Source organism: Belonocnema kinseyi, chromosome 6 (assembly GCF_010883055.1).
Source record: "Belonocnema kinseyi isolate 2016_QV_RU_SX_M_011 chromosome 6, B_treatae_v1, whole genome shotgun sequence".
Classification (NCBI taxonomy): Eukaryota; Metazoa; Arthropoda; class Insecta; order Hymenoptera; family Cynipidae; genus Belonocnema; species Belonocnema kinseyi.
This window is the reverse complement of record NC_046662.1, coordinates 16,058,667-16,069,635: the sequence shown is the minus strand read 5'-3', so window position 1 is coordinate 16,069,635 and position 10,969 is coordinate 16,058,667.

Here is a 10,969-nt window from a genome sequence, read left to right as displayed (position 1 = left end):
TTATTTACGCCTAGCGTTATAATGCTTAAAGCTTCTTGTTCTTCAAAAATCAATATATTCCAATCAAGATTTTTTTCTTACTTCTTAAATCTTGTAAACAAAGACAAATATTTTCATGTAATAAATACGTGACGAAACTTTGTTATCAAATAATTTTTTTCAATGTGATAAGCCGTGATTATTTCTGTCGTCTTGGAGAAAAAAGTTACTCTCCAAAGTTTGACGTAAGGGCCATTTTCGCGTTGCAGCGTACACGTAACGAAGACCCACGTCAAAACGAAGATAGTGAGTTTCTTCACGCAAACAGCAGATTTGGCTTAACCCATTTTTCCCTCTCGACGGATTGTTCACCTTAGCGCGCGGGGTATTTCCTAAATTAATTTTTTTACGTAAAAAAAAATTAATATTTTTTTCTCGATGACTCAAATTAAACAAAAAGGTTTGAAAGCTTAAAATTAAAAATGTAAAGCATTGAACAAATTCTCCTAAACAATTAAAAATTTTAACATTGAAATTTAATTTGGTTTTGAATATAAGGACTTAATATCGTAAAATTGACAACTGTAAGCCTTCTAACTTGATTAGGCTTAAATTAATGGCCTCCAAAATCTGATAATACCCAAATACAAACATTTAGAATTCTGCATTTCAATTTCCAATCCAAACTTTCAAAATTAAATAATTTAAATTTATCAGATTATACTTGAGGCATATTCAAAATTTAAAAAATATTAATGCTTGTATTTTTAATTTATCAACTCTATGAAAAAATTGCAAATAATACAATTCTTGAAATTTCTGTTTATGAAATTACTCAATGTGAATGTTTTAAATTGAAAATATATTAAAACCTTTCAATTAAAAATTCCTCTCCGTATAAAAAGTTTTCGATTTCAAAGGCTTTACATTAATTCCAATTTTTCACGAGGTTTGACATCGAATAATCTACTTATTGCAGCTTTAAATTATTTATATCCTAAAGCTAAAAAAATGTATTGCCGAACCATAAGTGATTTAATTAAAAACGTTTAAAATTAAATAATTTGAATTGACAGGGTATACTCGAAAAATATTCGAAATTTTACAAATACTGAAATTTTGAATTTTAAATTTATAAACTAGTTTCTTTTAATAATTATTATTTTATTCTTATGCTTTTAAAAGAAAATAATTACACTGTAATTTTAATTGTTTTCATTTCAAATTTCTCTCATTTAAAACCTTTTAATTTCAAAGACTTTGAAGTTATAATCCAATTTTCGAAACTGAATAATTTTGAATGGAATAATTATTTAATTGCTAACATACTTCTAATTTGAAATAAAATTGTGGGATAGTAAAGTATTTCCATGCAAAATAGTTATGCTGAAGTTTAAACGCTTCCTTTTATATTTTGACATTGTCGACTTCTGAAAAGTTTCAAACCAAAAGATTTAGAACTATGACTCCTAATTACTTTCCTGAGTTTTTTTGTTGAATTTAACTAATTATTATAAAAATAAGGGAATTTTGTTTTATTTCTCCAGCTTTTTTGAATGCTCTCCATTGTTGAAGCCAAGAAACAACCCACATATATCTGTATTCAATTCAATCATATTAAAAATGTAACGACAGTTTCATTTTTATTGAACTAAATTGTACTTAAATTTCACACCATTTAACTTAGTATCTAGAAAATTTCTCTTTGAAAAGAAACCAGACGAGAAATTAATTTAACTAAACTTTAATTAATTCTTAAATTCACCTAAATTTCATTTAAATGTTGAATTTAGCTAAATTTTATTTAAATTTTAAATTCAACTAAATTTTATTTGATTTGGAATTTAAATAAATTTTATTTTTTAATTTATCTTAATTTTATTTAAATTTTAAGTTTAGTTTTTAAAAATAATTTTAGAAATTTAACTAAAATTCTAAAGTACGCAAAGAATTTTTTTACATTTATTTATTGTCTCGAAAAATTAAAATAATAATAAATAGAATATTTTTAGGCTCTCTTTAATTTGAATATAATTAGGTAAATCAGTGTTCATAACATTTTTAGCGTACAGGCCGTACAGAGCCAGCCAACCGACTCAACTATAGCAAAGATTGCTATAGTGATAGCGAAGGCGAACGCGAGTCGCGAGAACGAGAAACAGAAAATCACGTTCGGTTTGGAATTCAACAACTTTCGGTGTGCGCCTCGGCCCCACCTCGCCCGCTGAGGAGGACGCGGTTGCCATAGAAACGGTTAAAAGTTGAAGAGGGCAGCACCTCGATATAGTCGAAAATGTAGTTAGATATATCGTCCCTCCCCACCACTGACCCATGCCGTGTCTAGGACCTAATATCTTTGGTAGCGCTTTGAAGAACAATTTCTTTGGTTAAAAATTGAACTATTTTGGGAAAAATAGTTATTTTTTTGTTGAAAATTAATTAAATTAAAATTTAAACATTATATTTTTTATTAGGAATTGGCCCTTTTTTGGTTAAAAAATCAAACATTTGGTTAAAAATTCGTCTATTTTCGTTGAAAATTAGTATTTTTGATTAAAAATTCATCTTCTTGATTGAAAAGTGATTTCTTTGGTAGACATTTACCGGTATTTTTTTGAAAATTCATTTTTATTTCACATGAAAATTTATCTTTTTCAATTGGAAATTCATTTGTCGTAGAAAATTACTCTTCTGGTGTGAAAATTCATCTATTTTAGTTAAACATCCTATGGTTGAAAATTGAACTATTATGTTTAAAATTTGTTTGTTTTTTCGACTAAAATTTAATTCTTTCAACTGGAAACTTATTTTTATACTCAAACTTTGAGTTTAATATTTTTTGTCTTAATTTAAAAATTCAAATATTTGGTTGGAAATTAATTTCTTTTCTGCTAAAATGTACTAAATTAAAATTTAACTGTTCCATTTTTGATTCAAACGTTATATTTTTTAGTTAAGAAATAAAATATTTGGTTGAAAATTCATGTATTTGATTAAAAATTCGTGTTTTTTCTTTGAAAATTATTCTTTTTGGTTGAAAACTTGCTTTTTTCGTTAAAAAAAAATCTTTAGATTTCAATTAAATAATTTCGTTGAAAATTCTTTTTTCTTTTACTTGAAAATTCTTCTTTTTTAGTTGAAAATTCAACTATGTGGTTGAAAATTAATTTATTTTTAGTTTCAGGCAGAAACCCTCAGGCCTCCAGTCCATGCACCAGACTGGCCGGATCTCGGAATGGCCGGAATGAAGCGTTGACCAATCAGAAACGTTCCCCGGAAACAGTGTCGTTTTCGAGCACGGTGTGCCCACTCCCATCGAAAAGTGGTGAACGGATTATAGTAATTGCTACGTCCCCTAGGTGGCGCCCGTGTGAATTCAGAATTCGAAATGAACAGACAGACGATAGAAGTTCTATCGTCTGCTCACGTCTGCTCAAGTTCACTGTAGAAAAAGGAAGATGGCGACCGTACGAACGAATCGCTTTTATTGGGCTCCTATATAATTAAGGAAGAATCTAGTTTCGTTTCTCTCTGTGATCTTCCCTTGTATTAAAAAAGGAGGCTTAAGGTGTGGTGACAAAAAAAAAGGATAGAAATTTTCTGATTTATTTTGAGCGGACTTCAACTGCAACTACAAAAACAGGTGGGCGTTCACAAGATCGCTGGCCTCTTGGGCCAGCGTGATTTCTAAGCATGGGGTCGTTTGGCCATCCAAAGTCTGTCGATGACGGTACGGAGATAGAAGACAGCATAAATAAGAAGGTTTTTGTTGAAACCCAACGAGAGCTTCTCCTAGAGATGGCTTCCACACAGAACAATCATAATTATGCAAATGTAGAATCTGATTTCGTGAATTCTAGTCCTAATTTTATGGATACTGATCCTCCCACGCCTGTCTCATTTGAGCATCCGTCCAAACCCGCGAGGACACCTGTCAAGAGACCGGCTGAAGGCTTGCGAGAACATGATAACTCAAACAAATCCAGGTATACGGAATTGAATAATTCTCCATCTAACCACGTGAATCCCAGACCGACAAACACGTACTCGAAATATAATGAGGGCCCATTTATCGTGGAAATAGATTCGACAAGTAATCCTCCCATCCAGGTCCTTTCTTTAGGGAAAATCTTACACAAAAACTTTAAAGACGAAGTAATTGAATGTAAAAAGAAGGGGCTAGGTAGAACCACAATCCTTTGCAAAACTGACTCTGGAGCCAATAAAATTGTAGACAATTTGAAAAAGATATGTTCTAACCTTAAAGCTTTCATTCCTAACTTTAGAGTTACGCGTGTGGGTATTATTAGAGGGGTCCCTATTGATCTGACCATGGAAGAATTGAAGGAGTGTGCCATTAGCTCCGTCACCATTCTCGCAGCTAAAAGATTCGACTGGAAGGATAAAGAAGGTAAAACTATTCCTGGTACTACAGTCCTAGTGACATTTGACGGACAAACACTTCCTCAGGATATTAAACTGTACTTCTACTTCTGTCGAGTTGATCCTTACATCACTCAACCAAAAATCTGCTACGGTGGATTTAGACATGGACATGTCAAAAATATCTGTAAAAACCCACGATGCCTTTACTGTGGTGGAAAGCCCCATGAAGAGGGAGAACTTTGCCCTAAAGGATCGGAACCCCCTCAATGTCTAAACTGTAACGGCCCCCACTGGACTAGTGATAAAAAAATGCCCCAAATTTATTTCTGAAAAAGAAATCCGACAAATTGCAGCCTATCGTAATATTTAGATTAAATCCGCAGCCTTTATACACAATAAAGAGCGAAATTCTCCTGGTGGCATCGCAAATCTTATACAATCAGCTCTATCTCAACAAAACGTAACTCAAGACTAAACTTCTCTAATTTCCCTTCCTTAGGTGATGAAAATCTAAACACAGATCCCATCCTCATAAAATCAAATCGTGGGGAACAACAGAACAATTACACAATAAATAAACCCACTGCACCCTGGAGTCGCTTACCCTCTTCTTTTTCCTCAACCCTCTCCTCCCAAAAACCTCAATTCTACTCAATCACGATCTTTCTCACATCTGTACTCTCAAGATCCTAGTTCTTTCGGTAACGGGGTTTGTTTAGAGATTTGTTTAGATTTCTAAGCTCGCTTTCTAGATCTCCCACTCCCCCCTCTCCAAACATCAATACTGAAAACCTTTCAAAAATGACCTCTTCTCTAATGGACTTATTTCAAAGCTTTTCTCCAATCCTTTATCTATTTAAAAACATTAGCCTTGAACAATTAATTAGTTCCCTAACTAATACGAATATACAAAATCCAGCTAGCAAATAATTTGTAAACCTTGGATGCTTTCTGCATTTCTTGCTCTTAATAATACGATGTCTTCCTCTTACACATCCGATGGGCAATCTCAAGAAATTAAGGATTTTTCAATGGAATTCTCGTGATATTATAAATCAAAAAGATAACTTGGAAAGAATATTGCATAACTATGATGTCGTATTACTGAACGAAACTTGGCTTCGAAACAAAAATAATTTCTTTTTGAAAAAATTTAACATAATTCGGAAAGATCGCCCCAATATTATTGGTGGCGGACTGATGATGGCAATAAGAAAAGATATTTCTTTCTCCCAGGTCCCAGTCTATGAAGTTCCTGAGTATCTGGATACGTTGGTTCTCTCCATCCCATCTAATTGAGGAGCCCTCCTCATAGTCAATGTCTTCAGAAATCCTAGAGCCCCAAATAACACCATTAACTGGGAAACTTTCTTCGATTCTTTCTCGGATCATTTCCCCTCTATTATCATAGGAGGAGATTTCAACTGCCACCATCAATCCTGGGGATGTGACCATTCCTCTCCGTATAGAAATAAATTGTTTAAGGCTATTGAAGATTCTACCTTTAATATTTTAAACGATGGTTCCGCTACACGTTTTACTCGAATTAATGAAGCTAAATCGGCAATAGATCTTACAATAGTTTCTAGTAACCTAACTCCGTTGAGCTTCTGGAAAGTGTAACAGGACAAAATAGGCAGTGATCACTTTCCCATTTCGATTACCTTTGAGATTTCCTTTTCTTACTATGAATTCTTTTCCCATAAATATAACATCAAAAAAGTCTGCTGGAGTTCCTTTCATGATGCCCTTAAAGAAGAAGAATTTAATAATGAGCAACTTGATGGCACGCCCTTTTCGGCTCTTTAAGCCTACTTGAATCTTTTTGAACTAATAGATAATGCCCTGCATATAGCGGGACCTAAAATTGAAAGTAGGCCTAAGCGAGAATATCCAAATTCCCCTCCTTGGTGGAATGAGGAGTGTACAAAATATGAGAGATTAAGAAGGGCTAAACTTGGTAGATATCGGCACAATTGTACCTACGGAAATTTTCTAGATTTCCAAAAATTTGAAGCTACTGCTAAACGAACTTTGAAAGTAACCAAATATTAGGATTTAGATCTTACTGCGCATCATTATCTTCCACTTCTAAGATTTCTAATGTTTGGAGAAAGATTTTAAGTTTTAAACATAGACTTTTGACCTCTCCTTCACCCACTACCTCTTTAGCTAACATAGAAACCACCAAAAAGATGGAACAGTTCATTGATACATTCTGTGTGTCTAGCTCCCCTCCAAATGATTTACCTCCTGTTCAACCTCTCCCTGATACTCGACCCTCCTCTGTAGAGATCCTAGCTTCTCATCCTCTCTCCATGCCTCTTAAGCTCCAGGAGTTGAAACGGGCTATTAAAAACTCGAAAACAAAATCCTCTCCCGGACTAGATAAAATTAATTATGAAATCATCCAAAACCTCCCAGAAAATATCCTTAACCAACTCCTTAAATTTAGAATTTAATTCTAGATGAAGGTTCATTCCCCGAATCGTGGAGTAAATATTTAGTCTTTCTCATTCCTAAACCGAACTCGGTTAAATTCTGGCCTACAGCACTTGCCTCCTGCTTCTTGAAACTTCTTCAAAGATTAATTACTACCCGTCTGAACTGGTGGTTGGAAAACCAGATGCTTATACACAATTCGCAATTTGGATTCAAGAAGAACCGATCCTGTGCTGATGGTTTGGCAACTTTATCTACAGAAATCCATACCTCCTTTGCAGAAGATTTTTATACGGCTGCTCTATTTCTTGATGTGGAGGCGGCTTATGACAGGGTGGTCCCAAGTATTTTAATCAATGACATGCGAGAGATGGGTGTTCCATGGAAGATATGTAGGTTCTTTAAAAATCTGGGTACAGAAAGAAACGTCTTCTTTAAAGTAAATGGTTCAAATCAGGGCCCTTATAAATTTAAGATAGGTCTCCCTCAGGGTTGCGTCTCCAGCCCTACGTTATATAACATATATACAATAGACATTCATAAACACATTCATCCTCTTTGCAAAATTCTACAATATGCCGGTGATATCGTCATCTTCTTTTCATCACGAAACTTTGATGAATGTATCTATATCCTTCAGAACAGTCTCAACTTACTTCAAAACTTTCTTAAATCTAGAGGACTCAACATCTCAGTTGATAAGACTAAATTAGTTATATTTAACTCAAACAAAAATCGAATCCCTGATAAGACCCACGTGTTAATAAATGATCAGCGAATTTCCCTCTCCTATGGAGCTATCTTCCTGGGAATAATATTTGACTGTGAATTAACCTGGGTTCCCCATCTTACTCGGCTAATTGAAAGAACCAATAAAGTCATCAATATTATGAAATTCCTTAGAGGAACTTGGTGGAGGGCCCACCTTAAAACCTTGCGTATGCTTTACCACTCTCTCATAAGAAGCTTTCTTGAGTATGAATGCCAAGCCTTAACGATTTATAAATCTAAATCCTATGACCAAATTTGCAAAATTCAAAACCGCACTTTAAGACTTATCCTTGATTACCGTAGATCAACGCCTATTCCAGTTATGTTTGCCGAACTTAAAGAACCTCCTTTATTCCGCCGATTCCAATTTCTAACAAAAAACTTTCTACTAAAAGTTTTCTCGATGGAAGAACATCCATTGCTTGACTCTCTTTACCATCTAGAGACTATCACCGCTAGAAATAATGCTTACAACTTCAGAGAGACCTTCTCTTTACTAAATGCTTACATGTACCTTAATAAATATGAACCCAAAATCATGGACTCATATACTCTCATCAATTATCTCTTGAATTACTCCCTTGAATTTGAAACTCCTAACATACATTTAAAAATCGGTAAAATGTTGATGGATAGCCCTTTTCCTAATATAGATTTCAATCATTATATAGAAAACAATCTTAAAAACGAAACTATTTTTTATACAGACGGTTCTAAGAATGGTGATACTCTATTAACAGGGATTAAAATAACATGTCCCCCTCCCCAAATTTTCAAAAAATATAAAATATTCCACCATTCCTCCATTTTTACTGCTGAAGCTATTGCCATCTCTGAAGCTTTAGATATTATAATAGAAAAAGAGATATCTCCCGCCATAGTAGCCTCTCACTCTCGCAGTGTTCTATCCGCCTGCTTGAACTTTAATCACATAGAAACTAAAAACTTCCTTATCTACAAAATCAGAAACCTTCTTTCTTATGCAGAAAATAATAATATAAAAGTCAGCCTTCACTGGTTACCCGGACGCAAAGGTATATTCGGAAACGAAGTTGCAGACAAGCTCGCCAAGTTAGCTCTAACTGCCGGTACCCTTTAGAGATCAGAATCCCTTATACTGACTTTTATAGACATATTTCTGACAAACTGTATAATCTGTCTAAGGCTGACTTAAAAGGGGACAGTAATCGTAGAAGAGTGGGTCTTTATTATTTCGAGAACTATTTTTTGGATTCACCAAAACCTTGGCTTTTTGAGTCTCAATCGGAAAAAAGAAGTGATATTGTTAATATCGCACGCCATAGAAGTAATCATTACGCCCTTGCCAGTAGCTTAGCTAGAAAGAACTTGCTAGAATATGTGGATTGTCCTTGTGGAGATTTTGACCAAGATATTAATAATGTTCTCTGGGCCTGTCCCTGTTTCAATGAACAGAGGAAAATACTAGAAAAATCCTTAATGAAAATGAGAAAATTCCCCCCATTCTGTGTGGAGAGCTTTCTCTGCGAGCATAATAGTTCTGCTTGTCATTCAATTCTTAAGTTTCTGAAAAACTGTATATTGTTGGTTTAGCATCTGCTACCTCATTTAATCTTTACCTAGTAAGATTAGTTATTCGTACACCTCATGCTTTGAACCTCTCGTACTTGCATGACATGTGAACCCCAGAAAGTTGTAAAAGATAAATACCTGAGCACAACGAAATTTAAACCTACCCGCCTATCGCTTGCTAAACAGAAATTACGCCATCTACACAGAAGTTCACTGTAGCTGCAAGAATTATATTTTTTTGAGTGATGAACTTGGATTCACAATGGATTATCACCGATGACACAAACTAAAAATGGACCCAAATCAAATCGATCATCGATGAAATGCAATAAAATGTTAAAGCCTCTTGGAATCGTTCTCATAGAACGAACAATGACAAGTTAAAGTATGTTGGAATCTTTCTATGATAGATCGATTGCAACAGACTTTAATATTTTATTGCATTTTCTCGATGATAGATTTTATTTTGTTCAATTTTTGGTTTGTTTTATTGGTTATTATTATTCATGTATTTATTTCAGAAAGAGAAGACAACATAACCTACAAATTACGGTGAGAAGGGAAGGGGGGGGGGTCGTTGCTGTAGACAATAGTTCTTGCTACGTCTCCTAGGTGGCGCTGATATCACAATTTACCACAATCTATAAGTACCCCCCCCCCATACATTAGAGTGGGCACACCGTGTTCTCGAGCCAAACGCAGCCGAAGTATTCGAATGTTTTAAGTCCGCGCTAAGAGTCGTTCCGTTTATTTCCAAAGTTCTCAAACACATGCACCGGAATCACGAAGAAATAATAAGGAGACCCAACTGCCAGTGGGAAGCCATTTGAAACTGGCAATAGAAACATTACCATAAATGTCAGGCAGAATACAGAATGATCTTAAATTTTCGTGCGCAAGTGTAGTAAAGTAAAGGTCCAGGTAGTTCGTTTAAATGTGTTAAAGGCTTTAAAATGTCCTTTCCGAAATTGAACTCAAAATACGATCATGAATAACAAGCAGAGAGGCTGAAATTGAAATAAGAATTCGATCATAAATAACGAGCAGATAGACTATATCAATAGAGTAGCCGACACTCAAGGGTGCTTTGCTAAGCTTTCGGGTTAAAACCTAAAAATGGCTTTTTTTAAAATTTCATGGTTAACAGTGAAGGCTTTAAAAAATTGAAGTGTATTCGCCTTCCTCGCCGTATAACTTGCACCACAACCCCGCACTTGACACCTCATGGCTTAGAGCAAAAAATACTTTGCCACCTGCATCAAAAGAAACGAACAGAACCTCTCTAACTTACTTCAATTTGACAAACTTTCTCACTCGCACACTTTTCCATGTATTGGAAGAGGACAACGGCGTACCTGCACACGAAAATTTAAGATCTTCCTGTAATGTGCATACCACTTACGGTAATGTTTCTATTGCCAAGTGGGGAAATGGAGTTAGGTCTCTTTATTATTCCTTGTGACCGGAATGTCTGTAACCTGGAATAAACGAAACATCAATCACAAAGCACATTTGAAAAGAAGGCACTTTTTCATCTTGTCGAAGGCGCTCTGTGATTGGTATTCCGGTCATTCCAGGTTATGGTCATTGTGGTGCATGTGTTTGACACACTTGACAACTTTGTGAATGAGCGGAAAACCTTTTTGCGCGAACATAAAAATTTCGAACATTTTGGCTGAGTTCGGCTCGAGAACGACTGTTTGCGCTGAACGTTTATGATTACTCAATGTCTCATTAGGGCCAGTTCGAGATCCAGCCGTTCTGATGGATGGACTGGAGGTCTTATGGTTTCGGTCAGGTGTCCATCCGGCTGTCGTACTTTCTTCAATGGGGACAGAGT